This window comes from Panicum virgatum, chromosome 5N (assembly GCF_016808335.1).
Source record: "Panicum virgatum strain AP13 chromosome 5N, P.virgatum_v5, whole genome shotgun sequence".
NCBI lineage: Eukaryota > Viridiplantae > Streptophyta > Magnoliopsida > Poales > Poaceae > Panicum > Panicum virgatum.
This window is the reverse complement of record NC_053149.1, coordinates 13271751-13288737: the sequence shown is the minus strand read 5'-3', so window position 1 is coordinate 13288737 and position 16987 is coordinate 13271751. Positions and strand designations below refer to the sequence as shown.

Sequence of the window (16987 nt, the reverse complement as noted above, 5' to 3'; positions counted from 1 at the left end):
AGTATCTTGCCCAATTAGGAGAAGCTGGAGTTGAAAGTGCGTTTATTTTCTTTATCTCTAACTGGAACCGCTTTCTCATGGTTTTCATCTTTGGCACCTAATTCTATTGGTTCATGGGAACAATTAGAGCAGAAGTTCCATGAGCACTTTTTCTGTGGGCACGATGAGCTTAAATTGTCTCACTTAACATCGGTTAGACAATCGCGTGATGAATCTGTCAATGATTATATAAGACAATTCCGCGATACGAAAAACCGATGCTTTAGTGTGAATATTTCAGAAAAAGATTTAGCTGATTTGGCTTTTAATGGCTTGCGCTCTCATATTAAAGAAAGATTAGAGGGCTATGATTTCTTTACCGTTACTCAGGTGCATCAAAGAGCTTTGGGTATAGAAAGCCGAAGCAAAGAGCCTCAAGAGTCTCAAAGACATCATCGTTCTAGTGTGCATACTTTAGAATGCAATTCAAATTGTTCGAACGATGAATCTAATGATGTGTATGCTGCTGAGTTTGCTTGGCCATCTCAAAATAAACCATTTACTTGTTCTGCTCTTAAGCCGATTCAGAAAAATCGGCAAGATGAACGATTTACTTTTGATGTATCCAAGTGCGAGAGAATATTTGATGAGTTATATAGGATTGGATATGTTAAGATGTCACATACTCTACCGCCGCCTGAAGAGTTGAAGCGGCGAGCATATTGCAAGTTTCATAATACTTTTTCACATGCTACTAATGATTGCAATGTGTTACGTAGACAAATTCAATCGGCCATTAATGAAGGACGATTGGTTACTCCTAATATGCAGGTTGATCAGAATCCTTTCCCAGTGCATATGTTGGAATTGAAAAATCCTAAAGTGCTAGTTCGGCCGAGTCAAGCCGAATCAACCAAGGGAAAGAATGTAGTTATTGGTGATGAAAGACCTGAAAAAAAGCTGACACAGAAGATCCCTCAAGGTGCAAAAACACTCGGGGGGCAAGACAAGAAGAAGGCCGACAACAATTCGACCGGTCTGACCAGCCACAGCGGCGGTCTGACTGGTCATGGGACCGGTCTGACCGGTGCGCCCAGTAAATCTGGGAACTCCTCCAAAATTAAGACAAGGCCGAGTTTTAAAGAACTCTTGGCTAAATATGAGAAGGAAGGGAGTGCTCAGAGACAGAAGGGGCCACCAAGCAAAGTCAAGGATATGGGATCATCGTCAAGACATCAAGAGCAATCGAGTCAAAGTAATTATACTTCATCTAGTGGACCGATTGCTTTATGGTATTGTTGGTATCCTTATTTTTATACACCTATGGATTATAGTAGGATGCATATGCAATCATATTATATTCAATATCCTCCTATGTATCCAAATCATGCATTATTATAAAGACCGATTGTTGCTAGCAATAATCCGGTCAAGCAAGATGTTGATTGCATCAAAGAGAATGGGAAGAGCAAGGAGCAAGATTCAAAGTATTTACAGCCGAGGTGGTGTCCCTCAGGTTTGTCTCATACTCAGAAGCGAAGGCTGCAACGTATGCGCAAGAAGGAGGCAATGGGACAACAAGTGGTGACCGTGCCAAAGACGTCAACGACAATGAAGAAGGTGTGGCGGCCCAAACAAGTTGTTTCAACATTGACTTGAGCAAAATATGGCCGATGTAGTGTTAATTATCGCCCTTAGACAATTTTGGCTCAGAAGAATGTTTTTTGGTAAGCAAGCTTTACCAAAAAACAAGGGGGCATATGTTGATAGCCAAAATTGGCACCAACCGGTCTGACCGGTATGACCGAGCGGTCTAACCGATCAAGGCACTGTGGCCTGTCCGGCAGGGGCCGACCGGTAGGTCCGACCGGTCTGACCGGTCCAGGTAGAGTCCGAGTACAACTAGAGATTTTTATAGATTTAGATCTGTAAACAGGATTTCTTGCGGGATAAGTCCACCCCACCCTATAAATATAAAGGGTCACGGCCGATTAGAGAATACAATCGAACAAAATCAATACAAACTCTACTTTTTATCTTCTTCTCCAAACCCTAGCTTTTCCAACCCCATCTGCTGTTCTTCCTTCGTCTCCGCGACGTTTGAAGGCGTTCTAGGTGGCCTGCCGATCCTAGAACAACCCTACGTGCGCCTACCCTGACGGGGTCTCTCCCGGGTTCGCGTTCGTCGGCCGTCGCCGATTCTCGCCGGCGACCGGTCTGACCAGTCCCTTAGACCGGTCTGACCGCTCCACGCAGAGAGAGCTGCATCGAGCTCTTTCTCGCACCGCACGATCTAGTGCGTTCGTGTGTTGACCGAGATTTGCGTCAACAACATCCATATCCAGCACTAAGAAATCCACATGGACGAAGCATTCCCGGATTTTCATTTCATAGGGAATTCCATTATTGTTTCTAAGCTGAAATTGAATTTTCTCTTTGAGAAGTGTGTCATTTAAAATGTAAAATTTTGGTATGTCAACAAGAATGAGCATTGGAGCAAAGCTATTTTTTTCTTAACACCATAAAGCAAGCTTTTATTGATCATATAAAACAGTTACATCACGTGCAACAGCACTCAAAATAAAATATGGGGTTTCATCAACTCAAAATAAAAGCACTCAAAGCTATTTTCTTTTATTTGATTGAGGGTATCAACGGCCCTGAGGACGAGCGTCAGAGCACTTTGCTTATTTGGTGGCAGAACATTTTTAAATTTTCTTGTAGAAGCAAACACGCTCCATAATGTTGTGGAGAATATTCACTGCCCAATTTTGTTTCAATATAATCAACAAAACATTTAATTAAATGTAATTTTTATATTTCAGTTCAGCTTCTTGTCTAAGATACTTCCCCCATTCTTAAATTATTGTTGTCGCCATTGAATTTTTTTGTTATGTTTGACTATTCGTCTTATTAAAAAAGTTATGATGTATTTCATTATCATATGTTTCATCATTAAAATAAATTTTAACATAACTTATAATTTTACATATTTGAGCAAACATTTTGAATAAGACGAACGGTAAAAAAAAACAAAAATGTCAACGTGACAACAAATTAAGAATGGAGGGAGTAGGGGTATTTTACATTTGGTACATAAAGTCCTACCCCAAAAATATCATCTCAATACACATCTGGTTAACATGAGTACAACTCTGAAGTAGTAAATTACTAATTCAGCCCTCGGAATACGCCATAAGTACCTTAATGTTCCCCATCCCTGAAGCCAAAAGAGGTTATTTTTCTGCTGGAGGGATCACCACCAATAGGTCTATATCCATCTTAAACGTGGAATCAGGCTACAAAGATGCATGTAATCCAACAAATAACCTCAAGACACGAGTTAGCTAGACTAAACAGCATGAAGAACAATTTAACAAACACTCACAGGTATCTCACTCATCCCCCTTTTCCCATATCCAAGCTCCGGAGGTACAATGTGCATGACAAAGATCAAGTCAATAAAACAACATACCCTCTCCGTTTTTAAATTGTTGTCGTTAGGACTAGTTCAAAAGTGAACTAAAGTTGTTGTCCTGATGACAACAATTTATGAACGGAGAGAGTACGTTGGAAGACCGAATTGTTTTTATTGAGTAGTGCTTGTTGTACCTTTCCCCCTACTTTCGTCCCTTCAGTTATCGTGTACATGGCAGCTGGAGGCTTTGGTGCGGCTTGTGCTGAGTATAGTCCATTCGCATTGTCTGCAAAGTCCCGCTTTCGTTCTTTACCAGGCAGTGACCCGACAGTGAACTCATAAGGCTACTAGAAGAAGATATGCAAACATCTTAATCCACTTTATCCTAAAGCAGGAATATTAATTAATATCAGTGACAAGGATCAGGAGCAGGTCTTCACTTAACCTGTGCGATACTTCGGTTCCCTGCTAGGAGCTTGGATTCACGGCTCGACACTGCGGTGACGCAACGGTATATGGAGTCAAAATGAACCTTCAAGAGTTGAGAAGATAGGCATTAGTCTCAGTAAAGAAGGAAGGGTGGTGTTTGGATGAGATCAGTTCACCAGAACAGTGGAGCCCTTTTCAGCAGTTTGGCCCTTGCCTTCAACAATATCATACTACTTCAGTCCATCAGCTGCTTCCAAGAGGTTTCAGATCAGATTACTCGAATGGAGTCACACTTAATTAATTAAGTGAACAATTCACCAAAGCATAATAAGCACATTCGACTTGGAAACTGCATTTGCAGTATAAAATCGTGTGACTGTACAACAAACAACTATAATTAGCAGCAGTTGAGTCCAAAGGAGGCAACTTTAGCAATAATCTGAACCCCATATGCAGAGATCACGAAACCATCGGCTCAAGCAAGGAGAAACACTGACTTACGTCCAGAGATGTAATCCTGGTAAGTCTGACCATGATAAGTCTCAATTTATTACTTAGGTACTTACAAGGAATGTCAACTACTATGAATAATATAAATACAACCAGACCAAGGGCATGACACTTTTAAAGTAAATACATCAATACAGATCTTGGTGTTTTGTTGATTCTATTCAGTGCATACATGTGGCACAAAGGCAAAATGAAAATATAAAAGGTGAACCGGACAAGCATAGACTCAAAGAAGGTAAAAAATATTGAAGATAAAAATTCACTGCATGGCCGAATTCAGCAGTCCTATGTATTAGAGATAGAATATGTTCTAGAAGAAAGCTCTGGTTTCGGTTTTGATATTCCCAAAGCGGGAGTGAAAAAACCGAAACTAGGTGCGACCTCACCTATCAACACCAAAAAATTTGAAACAATTACTTAAACATTTTGAAAAATTATGAAACTTGATATCCACATAGGTGACGTAGTGACATATATGCACACAAAGTTTCAACTCCAAATTGTACGCTATCTAAAAGATATAACATTAACAAATTGTACTATGAAATTGTACTTTTAAGTGTATGCTCAAATGTACTGCATTATACGTAAGAAACTGTATGATCAATAAGTTGGGGAATAGAGTACATTTGAGCATACAGTTTCTTATTGATCACACACAACCAAACTGCTCGTTTACAAAGTACATGCTAATTGTTTATTTTCACACGGGCTGATATGTAACAGTGATTCTACACGCTGCAGCATATAGTGAGAAACAGGGAGCTCACCGCTAGTAACTAGATTTCCTTGATGGTCCGCATACTTCATCTTGCGTGCCATATCAACAATTTCTTCTAGAGATCCATCACGCAAGTTGCACTTGAGAAGATAATACTCCCTCCGTTCTTAAATATATGACACCATTGACTTTTTTTCTTCATTTGACTATTCGTCTTTTCTACAAATATTTATGCAAATAGCAAATCTTCAAGTTAGATTCAAGATACTCTTGATAATAGACGTAAATGTACTCATTTCACTTCATTTAACTAACTGATTAATTAAATAATGTTGGTCAAAGTTGGAGAAAAAAGTCAACGGTGTCATATAAAAAACAACGGAGGGAGTAGGTATCAACCGAGAGGAATACCTTGTCCTGGTCGGCCGAAGGGCAACAATGAAGCCTAAGCCGCCTTGGTATGGGCAAGCGGATGCGACAGCACAGTGACCATGCAAGATCTTTTCCATCAGCATCCTCCGCCAACCAAATCTCTGCATCCCACTGTGAGTTCGAGTCGATATAGCCTAACTTCCCACCAATCTCGCATAGCATGTCATACGTGCTTCGAAAGCCCCTGCATGGTGGATTGGGGTGCACGGTGAAGGTTTCATCGCGCAAACTAAATCTGAGGATAACATGTGACCTTACCTTGTCGTCGCCATGGCCGCCGGTCAAGGAGTGAAGAGCACTCCAGTAGAAGAACCCTGGCAGACAAGCCGGAGTCCTAGGAATGATGGGGTAAGGTGGGTCCACAGTGGCCCTCCACCTCAAACTCTCTTGATCATCACCACCTAGGGTTAAGACCTCATGCCCAGCGTCGTGCAGCACAACTGTACATGTGCTCTGTCCAGCGGCATCGATGGTCTCGCTAAATGAGCGAAAGAAATGCCTGGTCACCTTATACTTGCCACTTGAGGGGTCGAACCCAAAGGCGACCCTACACTGGAGTGATACAAGGCCGCTTCCCGGTGGAAGCTGGACAAACTCCCTAGTTGCAGGATTGCACAAAAATGTCCTTCCAAATAAGCAAGGGATCAGAATCAGCCTGTCGCGGTGCAAAGGCAAGGTGAACATCGGGATCCTCAATTCCTTCTGCATTAGGAGCGGGGCGATCTTGGTAGGGAGCTGCTCCGGCTCAAATCTGAAGATGGACAAACCCTTAATGCCATAGCTGTAGTCCTTGTTAGACCTCCGGGGCGTCAGGAGAAAAGAGGATTTGGATCTCAAACGCTCGAGGTGACGGTGGGCAAAATGAGTGCTGGTTATGGTTGCGCGCCACAGTTTGCACACCGATTGGAGGCGCAAAAGGCACTTTACCGGAAGTAGTACCAGAATTTCGAAGAAGAGTATATCCTCATGAATCCTACTGCCAACGGAAGCCATCCGTCGGCGTCGCTTTGGGAGCTGGTGTTCAGAAGGGCACAACATTGGTGCCGGTTGCCTCGAGTCTTGCCTGCCGCTGCTCCGATCCTCTCCTGAATATATAGAGATAGTCAGAGTAAGCAGACTCGGATCTGGTACTCGAAACCGATACGTGTATGAACAGTAAGTAGATCAGAGAACCGACCGAAATACACTACGGATCTAGCTAGAGCCGGTAACAGGAAAAAGAAATTGATGGATACGATTCGAACACAGACTACAGGATTATGCGATGAAAAAAGATGAAAAAATTTCTTGTAAGGCCTTCAAACAAATAGCACTCCCTTCTATGACCCTGGGAAATCCAAACTTCCTTCTTTGACCTTAGTTTTATTTTCAATCTCTCCCTTGGCCTTACCGTGAGATCTGTTAGTTGGTTCCGTTTTTGCCATGACAGACGGTGCCTGCAGCCGTGAAGACCTGACCTCTTGCTTCTCCAGCAATGGCATCATGACACCCCAGCCTTCCTACATCTGCGGGCCGGTAGGCCGGCCGGCCAGCCCCACACACCCCACCTCTTTCAGATCCACGCAAACAGCAGCCTCTGCTTCTTCTTCTTCTCTCCTCGGCAGCCATGCCGCAGCACTTCAGTAGCCCTCCACCTCTGCTCCTCAAACAGCACGCCGACTAGCAACAGTAGGCTCGCGGCCACGCAGCAGGCGCGCCGAGGCTAGCGCGGGGCTGTCGGCGCGAAGGCTGTGCCGCGCAGAGCAGCGGCGGGCGGGCGAGCGGCCGTGCAGCAGAGCGGGGCGGCGTGCTGCACACAGCGCAGGGTAGAGGCGGACGACAGGCGTGCGGAGGAAGAGTGAGGCCTCGTTTAGTTCATTTTGCATTTTGCATTTTTGTATTTTTAGAAGGAAATTTTCAACATTTGAAGTATTAAATGTAGACTAATCATAAAACTAATTACAGATCTCGTCTGTAAACTACGAGACGAATCTAATGAGCCTAATTAATCCATCATTAGAACGTATTTACTGTAGCATCACTGTAGCAATTTAGTGTCTAATCACATCCTAATTAGGCTCATTAGATTCGTCTCGTGATTTACAATCTATTTGTGTAATGCGATTTATTTTTTTACTACATTTAGTACACCATGCAAGCGATTTACAAAATTTTTGCATTTTGCGTTTTGGGATCTAAACAGAGCCTAGGCTGTGGATGTTGGGAGAGAAGAAACTTCTCAACGGAATGGGCTAACTAAGCTCACGGTATGGGCCGTGCTTGGATTGTGCTAGCACGTTATCCGAAAAAAAGAATCTCGCATGCATGGAGTACTAAATGAAGTCTATTTGCAAAACCTTTTCAGAAATGTGTGTAACTTTTCGTGACGAATTTTTTTAAAATAAAAGGCAGGAGTACTGCCACATCATATAAGAAGAAGAAGCATTCGCACACAACGCGCCGAAGCGAACACCACCACCACATAAACAACGCACGCAAACAATACACCCAACAAAACACTACACTACCACAAGCTGGGAGAGGAAGCGAAAGAAGCTGCCGCGAACTGCGCCATCATCGCCAACGCTGTGCCATGCCATGAGCCGTAGCCCGCTGCAAGCCCGAGCGACTACCCAAACTCCTCCACCATGGGGCTATCACCCTCAAGCCGCACGAACACGATCGTCGATCCCTCTACTCCAGAGGTGCGTCAGCAAAACACTCTCGTCGCAGCACCAATGAACACCACTGATCCTAGCCACTCTGCGTGGGGGCCTCGCCTCACGCACCGCCTCACACTCCTCCGCCAAAGACTCAGATATCTGAAGCCGCATTGAGAGCATCACCTCCGTCCAGCCGTCACTGAGCTCACCACTGGACCTTGCTCGCCAGCTCAAGTCCTCCAGCACCCATGGGCCCTCTGCACCTTCCTACCAACACGGACCGTGCGCACAACCTGCAGCACACAGGCGAGACCACCAACCAAACCACCACCACCACTACCACAAGCCATTCCGGGTCTCCAGATGCGACGCCTCCAATGAGGGCACGACACCAAGGCGACACCGTCGCACATCCATAGATGGACAGGGTTTTCACCCTGAGAGTCCCGCAATGTAGAGAACATGATGCTTCGCCATGGTGCCCCCAGCAGGGAAACGACGGCCCAAGGGCGCCGCCACCATGTCCACCGACGACGCGTCAATGAAGGCTTTCGCCCGATTCAGCACCATGCCTGCCGCACACATATGGCCATGGCAGTAGCCTGCTCCCCATCGCTTCTGCACCGCCTCTACCGGAAGAAGCCCGGCGCTGCTCGAAAGCACCACCTCGGCGCCACCAACAAGCACCAGGCAGCCCCCCTAGCCCCACCACCATGGTGGAGCCGGACCAGTATCATCGATGAGAAAAGGAGAGGGGGAGCACCATCCTCTCACGTCAGCATCCATCGCCCGTGCACTGCTCACCCCCAGCCCTGCCATCTCCCGACCATCATGGCCGAGAAAGACAGAAAAACCGGCGGTCCGACCACAGCCACCACCGTGTCCACAGCGCCGGCCACAGCCGTCATCCCGCGCCCTGCACCGGTCGTCGTCGCAGCCGCTGACCCGCGGCAGCCCCAGACGTCGCCGGCGCCACTCGTGCTTGCCGAAGCCGTCGCTGCCGCAACAACTGCGCCGACCGCCACCCTCCACACCAATGCGCGCCCCCGCCGTACGGACCGCAGGAGCAACGCCGCCGCACGCCAGTAGCAGCGCCGCTGGAGCCGGGGGCTGCCGCTGCCGGAAGAGCCGAAGCCACACCGACCGCAGACGCCCAGGTGCGGTTGCTGCCCTAGCTGGGCAGCGATGCGTGCCGACCACCACTGGGCCAAGCCGCGCATGCGCCGCCATTCCGAGCCTCGCCGATGCCGCCGCGCTCCGACGTGTTGAGGCCCCGGGGTACCAGATCCGGTGGCAGAGGGAGCGGATCTGGCCACCCCATGGGCGGATCTGCCCACAGACGGCCGGAGCCTACCACCGCCGCCATGGATGAGGCCGGCCACCAAGAAGAGCGTGAGGGGAGGAACGAATGGGAGGAGGATGGAGGAGCCCCGCCGCCGCCTTCCTCGCGGCCGCGCGGGCTTCGGGTGGCCGCTCGGGCGACAGCGAGGAGCGGGGGCGGCGTTGGAAGGGGCGGCGGCGTGGGGTGCTGGGGTTTTGCCCGGGCCGCCCCGAGAGACGACGCGGGCGACACTGATAGTTGCGAAGGACTTGTGGACTTTGTGACGAATCTAATGACGGTAATTAATCGATGATTGGCTATAGTGATACTACAGTAACCATCCTCTAATCGTGCGGTCAAAGGCCTCATTAGATTCGTCTCGCGAAGTAGCGCAGGGGTTGTGAAGTTAGTTTTGCAAACTGCTTTTATTTAGTACATCTAATTATTGGTCAAAGTTTGTGCTACTCATGCTACTCCCTAAACCAAACAGGGCCATGGTCACGGCAAGGCCAAGGGAGGGATAGAAAATAAAACTAGGGTAAATGAAGGAAGTTTGCATTTATCAGAGCCATAGAAGGAAGTGCTATTTGTTTGAGGGCCTTACAAGGAATTTTCCCAAAAAAGATCAGGTCCATCTCTACTACTCCCTCCGTTCCAAATTATAAGTCATTCCAAGAATCTTGGAGAGTCAAACCATCTTAAAGTTTGACCAAAATTATAGAGAAAAACACAAAGATTTATGACATCAAATAGGTATACTATAAAAATATAGCTAACAAAGAATCTGATGATACTTAATTGATATCATAAATGTTATTATTTTGTTATATAATTTTGATCAAACTTGAAAAACTTTGACTCTCCAAGATTCTTGGAATGACTAATAATTTATAATTGAAGGAGTACTAAAAAGGAAAGTAAGACTTTTTTTTCGTTCGTCCTTCGCTTCGTCCGTCGCCCCTTCGTATCGTCCTCGTGTGACCAGCTGTATCGTCCTGCCCGATGCCCGGCGCTCTCTCAATCACCCTTCCCCTGCCCCTCGTCTCCCCCTAGGCCGGTGGGGTCCATAGGTCGGTTACTGCATAGGAACCTTTGAATTTCCGATAAGACTATCTCCAATAGACGGAACCCAAATACGAGACCCATTCACTTGTTTGGGTCACACGAAAGGAAAGGGTCACAGACCCAAATAGTCGCTTCTCCAGCAGCTGACCCAAACGCCGTCCGCTCCTCATGTCGACGCCTTCATGGGCCCACCACTACATGCGGGAGAGACTGCGTTGCGGAGAGAGAGGCGACACATATTTGTGTTCCGCCTCGTCTCGGACGCAAAATGGGTGCTCTGATTGGGTCGTCTGTTGGAACGTGTGTTTCGTAGGCAAAAGCACTGTGGGCGACCTTTTTGCGTTTGGGTCGCCCTTTGGGTGCTCTGTTGGAGACATCCTAAGAATACATATTTGGGTACCTATCCAGATTCGTATTAAGAGGTTTAACGATACAGCTTAAATTAATTAGGAGTGGTACTTACATTTCTCGATCTACTGTCAGTCTCTCTTCCGTTCTTAACTCCTTGTTTGATTTTCCCAATCCCCTTCATGATATAGATGGCAGCATTAAATCTGAACAGTACTACAAATCAGCTTAGCGATGTTTGATTGTTTGTTATTCCGTAGTGTGCCAAAAGATTACTTAAGTGCGTTGATGTTTATCTTCTCTATGATTAAGGGTCTGTTTAGTTCGTGTAAGTTGCGTGAAAAGTGTGAAAAATTTTCACGCTGAGAAGCATGCCCAGTAAGAGGGGCACGGTTGTCAGTGTAAAATTTTTTATGCAAACAGGGCATAAGTTCTGTTATGTTTATTATTTGAGAAGTAATAATAATTTAAGAACTATCGAACCTCATCTGGATATCTACAATGGTGTAATATTGTTTATTTATATTTAAAAAAAATGCTAAAACATATCAGTGTATCGGGTATTTTTTTAGATTTCGTGTATCTATGTATCTATATCCGTAATACACATATCAATATCCGCGTAGCATAGAAGAAAACTACAGCAGACCCCGTCGCACGGGCCGATTCGATTGATTTCATAGGATCGTGGGAGAGACCGGTACAAAACAGAGACCCTGTAATCTGAAATAAAATGGTATTTAATATAATAAATTCAACTCTTAGAAAATCTGACTAACATTAAAAAATAACATAATCAACATTATAAAAATATATACTAATACTTTATAGTAAGTAGTATAATGAATACATTTTATATGCCGCATACGGGTATAACAGAATAAACATTTTTCAAAATAAAGATAAACACTTGTGAGATACTAATTTTTTATTTTTTTTCTTTTCCCCAAAGTTAGCAGATGTAAGGCCACCATGGCAAGCAATAGCAGAGCATGGTGGAGATAGACGACGTCAACAGGCCACGCTGATTGACGTGGTGGGATGTGCAATCGCAACGAGCACGGGAAACCACGGCGGGACATTGTGCACGGGGCGCCACAACAAACACAGGTGGTGCATGAAGAAGGTAGAGCCAATGGACAACAATAAGGGTGTCGTATGCGGCGAGCACGACCGTCCAAATCCGATAAAATATATAGTCTTTTACTTTTTAAATTTATTACCTATAATATGCCGATTTTCACCTTAAAACTTTTTATCTGGTAAAAAATAATTTTAGAATATTATTTAAATCAATTAGATATATACTTTTTTCAAGATGATATAACAACAATATAAAGATTTTTTCTTTAAATGAAGGTTCTAGATAAATATCTTTTTAAAAAAAATCATCATCGCTGCTTAAAAGCAAAATTGATCTTTTTCAAATATGTATTATAAAAGTACTAGTTAGCTATCCCAAGTAAATTGTGATCCATTAGATTTTCAACGAAGACAACTAAACGACTTACTTATCAACAAAGTTTAGGAGTTACCATGATATCTCCCAAAATATGAGATGAACAATGTAACATATATTTTAGTTGAAAATTTAAAATTTATTGTAAAGAAGAATATATTCTTTTGTATATTTTGTATGGTTAGTATCAACAAATTGTTAAACTTAATTAAAAATCATGTAATAGAATAACATATCTTTAGGAATAAAATTAAGAATGTATGTACACATTGTATAATCCCGCGTCTGCCACTGATCCATACCAGCACCAGTAAAATTAAAACATAGCAAAAGGCTGGGTGGGTACCTGGGTCCAGTTGGCGGCACGGGACATCGCGGATGAATCCACTAGAAGCTTTGGTGCTGCAGCACCGGCGAATCGGATACAAGTGAAGAGGCGTTCCAATGTGTGCATTACTGCCGCCGTACCAAAAGAAAGAAGGGGAAAAAATGGATACTAACACACGAATGTGCGTTCTTTTATTGCCGACATAGGTTAGGGTTCACCGACAGACCTACCTGGGCCGCTCTGCCTCTGGGCTCATGGGCCAAATCTTCCCCTACCGTGTCTGCCGCTCGTTCGTGGATCTCATGAGGCTCTATGCTCCCATCATCACAACAGGGGTTGCGCCCCAGCATTTGCATATATATAGTATCAACTTTTGTACACGACAAGTTTGTAATCTCGCTCGGAAGGCAAATCGTGTATCCAGAACTATGTGAGCCTAAACCTTCATGTTAGTGATCTCCTTATAGTTGCTGCACCTTATAAGTTTAAATTTCTGTTTTAGATAACTACAGTCTATTATGTCTTACATATTCAAGACCAACGAGATGGGTGTAACATCCCGAAAATTCACCCAAATAAATTACTCGCTAAAAATATTTTTCAAAATCTTTTCGACGCTGAGCTCAAATCATTCCAAATCGTCCTGTCCGAGATCCTGATCCCCTGAAATTTTTCCCGATGATCCGCCGTCCCGACACCAGTACCAATCACTGTCCCATCCCTTTCTTTTCCTCATTCCGCGTGCTCATCGCTGACCGGCCGAACGCCGCAGCACGCGTGTGGCCGACCGCCGCCGCGAATCCCGCCGACGCGCTCTCTCTCTCTTTTTCTCTCTCCCTTTCTTTCTTTCTTTCTTTTTCTTCTCCCTTTTCTTTTTTTCCTTTCCCTCCCTTCTCCTTCTTCCTTCTTCTCTCCCTGCTGCACACGCGCTGCACAAGCAGAGCTCGGCACGCCGGCCCCCACCCCTCTCCTCCTCCACTTGCGGCCGCCCCTGCCTACCCCATCCCATCCCCGCCTGCACCGCCGTGCCCTCTTGCCCGCCTCGGCGCTCGCGCCCGCTCCGATGAGCCACGGCGGAACAGAGCCAGCCACGCACGGCGCTGCCGCCATTGGCCACCGGCCACGCCCACTTGCGCCGCCCCTCGGCCCACCCGTCCTCTCACCATCACCTCCGCTCCACAGCGCCGCGCTAGAGGACGCCCAACAAGTGGCCGAGCAAGCCCCACCGCCATTAATCGCCGTCCTCGAGCTCGCCGGCCACCACCGGCCGCCACCACCGCTCCCTCGTCTCCCCTTGCCCTCCCGGCCTATAAATAGGTCCCTTGCGATGCCCACGACTCCCACAAGCCGCCCACCACCGCGTGCCCTCTCTCCCCGGTCTGCAGCACCGCCGCGCCAAGCTCCAGAGCCGGCCGCCGCCCGCCACCGTGGGCCGCCCTCCACAAGCCACCTCCGCCCAAAGCAAGTGGGGGAATCGATCCACCGCGGTGTCCTCTCCCTTTTCCCCCTCCTTCCGGCTGCCGCCGTGGCCCAAGGGCTGCCGGCCAGGTGCTGCCGGCGCCCCCCTGCCCCCTTCCTCTATTTCCCGTCACGGGAGGGAGGAAGAAGAAAGCACTTTTGTGCAAAACCCCCTGCCTATTTTTAGAGTAGCCCGGATATTTTCTAAAATTCCAATCAAACCCTTGCCATCCCAAAAAAATAATTACAAAGAAGCCCCTCTCTTATTTCTTTTAATGAATAAGCCTCTCCACTATATAAAATATTTATGAGTAGGTCCCTGTCTAATTTCCAGAGTAGCCCGAACCTTTTCTAAAATTCTAATTAAGTCCTTTCTTTCTAGAAGTATTTACAAATAGGCCCCTGGACTGCGGATTAGCACCTAAACTTACCTTTAACTTATCATTTCATGTGCTAAAAATCCTCCGTTTGCCCCGAAACTTTACCACGCCATTTCTAACATAATTTCGGCCGTGCCATTAGAAAACCACCCAAAAATATTACTTCTATATCCACATCTTAATTTTCCCTGATTCGAGCTCAACGATAAAACCTTTATTTCTTTTTCTTTATTGTGTGCTTGTTTGTGTGTGCCGTAGATCACGGTGCGAACGAGGAAGAACCCGTCAACGAGCAGTACTACAAGCAGGAGTGCGAAGACCAGTACCGCGTCCCCGAACTCGAATGACAGCACCTCGATCAGGACTTCTCGGAAGGCTTTGTGAACGGCAAGTTCAATCCCATCCTTTGATGCATACTTTGTCCCAGTTTTATAAACACAACCTATTGGCCTGTTTTACAAAATTGCATATGTTTTTACTGCTGAAACATGATTGGATAGCCACCCCTTGACTTGTTATCGCCATTCCTCGACCACCTAGATTGATGTCTACATACGATTCATTCTATGTGGATGTTAATCACCGCTAGAATTGCTTAGGACCTTATACTTGTTCTACTACGCATCAAATATGATTATTTATAAAGGAAAATGTGTGAGTGTGTGGGAAGGGAAAAGGTGGATTTGTTGGAAAATAAATGAAAGATGTGTTCCGATGAGATGGATGGTATTTCTGTGTGAATTGCCAAAAGGTGTGCTCGTACCTGTGTGGTTGAGCAAGGTTGGGAGATATCCATCTTGTCACCATTAAGGACCAAGTTGATGTGTCATCTTGCCTAACTCAACTATCGTGCAAACCACTCGACCGTTGTGTGTGGCAACGGCTTAGCATAAACCCCACTAGTTAGTCTGATAGCCATTAGGAGATCTGAGAGCAACGGGTGATCAAGGAGAAGGGATAAGATCCTGGTGAATTATGCCCCGGTTAAACCTCGGTGAAAGGTCAATGACCCCTTTATAGATCCCGTGTTGGCTAGTCAGGTCTAGTTAAGGTGGGTAATGGCTTTGTTGGGATCTGCACCGACACCAAGGTGATCGTGCTGTGGTACCCCGCTTGTGGGTAAAGTTGCCCACCTCTGCAGATTATAAAATCTATTCGAATAGCCGTGCCCACGGTATTGGGCGGATTACGGTTTGGTCACACAACTAGTACATCTTCTGGTGTAGCGAAAATGGCCTCTCATGCCATATTTCAATATAATGTTTTGGCGATTGATGACACACACAATACTTGGACTAATATGATTGTTAAGATGACCATTCTCAGGTTTTTAGGTTCAAGTGATGACAAAGAAAAGATAGGCGTAGCAAGGCCCGAAGGATCGCCCCTACCGTGGTTCCGCTAACCGATTAGCGGACGGGGGTCGAGGGGGAGCCGCCCCTCGCGGGTCTCAGGGCCGCGCCCTGAAACCTCTTCTGTCCAAGGGACAAGAATTGAAGAGACCGTGAAGAAATTCAAGTCAAAACAAACAAGACAGAGACAATTTGCTATCACCGGTCGGTTAAACCGACGTTAGGCACCGGTTAAACCGACGTTAGGCAAATTGTACTCATCGGTGCAATGGACCCAGAAAGCTGAGACTAGGGTTTTGCGCCAGATGAACTGACGATGCCTGAAGGCAACTCGTCGATGCAATGACTTGAAGTGAAGATTGACCCAGAGGCACCGGTTAAACCGATAATAAAGAAAAAGTGATCGTCGGTGCAGTTGTCCAGAGACTCCATTTTTCGGGGGGTTTCTGAGCTTGCACTCACCGGTTAAACCGACGTTAATTTTGAGAGCGTCGATCGATTGATCAAATAGCCGTTGGAAGATTGTAACGGCTAGGTGCTGGGAAAATACACTCACCGGTTAAACCGGTGATGGTAAAACTGGAGCGTCGGTTTAACTAGCATTAAGGGATTTCGTCAGCCTTTTCCCAACGGCTAGTTTGGGGTGTGTGGGCTATATATATGCCACCCCACGTCTCATTTGAGAGGGCTGGATACCAAGGAAGTATACAAGAGCCAAAGATCATCTCCAACCACCATAGAGCTTCATTGTACATCATATAGGCTTAAGCACACTTGTGAGAGTGCTTAGTGCTTGTAATAGGGATTAGTTCTTGCGAGAGCTCCCTTGAGAGAAGTCTTGCTGCGGCAAGCAATCCTTGTAATCCGTCGTGAGACCCTCCGACTTGGTGTGGAGTGGCAACGACACTTTGTGCGGGGGAAGAGGAGACCCCCTCCTTGGTGGAGAAGCTCCGTAGTAGATTTTGGCCGGGTGACCGAGAGAGACGGTGGCGGTGCACGAGACTCGGTGTCTTGTGGGCTCTTGCCTTTGCTTGCCAGCATCGCCTTGGTGGCGTAGTGCAAGACGGTGATCGGAAGAGCCTCGGTGTCCCGTGGACTTAGGCGTTTGTGCCGAACCACATTACATGGCCGTGTCTACTCGGGAG

The 16987-nt window shown here is 46.3% G+C and overlaps 1 long non-coding RNA gene across 2 annotated transcripts; it reads right to left on the bottom strand.

Annotated features, from left to right (window-relative positions):
• Positions 1-3200: 3200 nt before the first annotated feature.
• Positions 3201-6540, bottom strand: LOC120676583. 2 transcript variants are annotated; one of them, XR_005675901.1, is made up of 6 exons: positions 5748-6540; positions 5469-5673; positions 5107-5276; positions 4003-4073; positions 3843-3929; positions 3201-3744 (listed from the first exon to the last, which is right to left on the bottom strand). It is a non-coding gene; the product is annotated as an uncharacterized LOC120676583 (long non-coding RNA). The 2 variants fall into 2 exon arrangements; XR_005675902.1 differs by having other exon boundaries at positions 5997-6540.
• Between the last annotated feature and the right edge of the window lie 10447 nt (positions 6541-16987).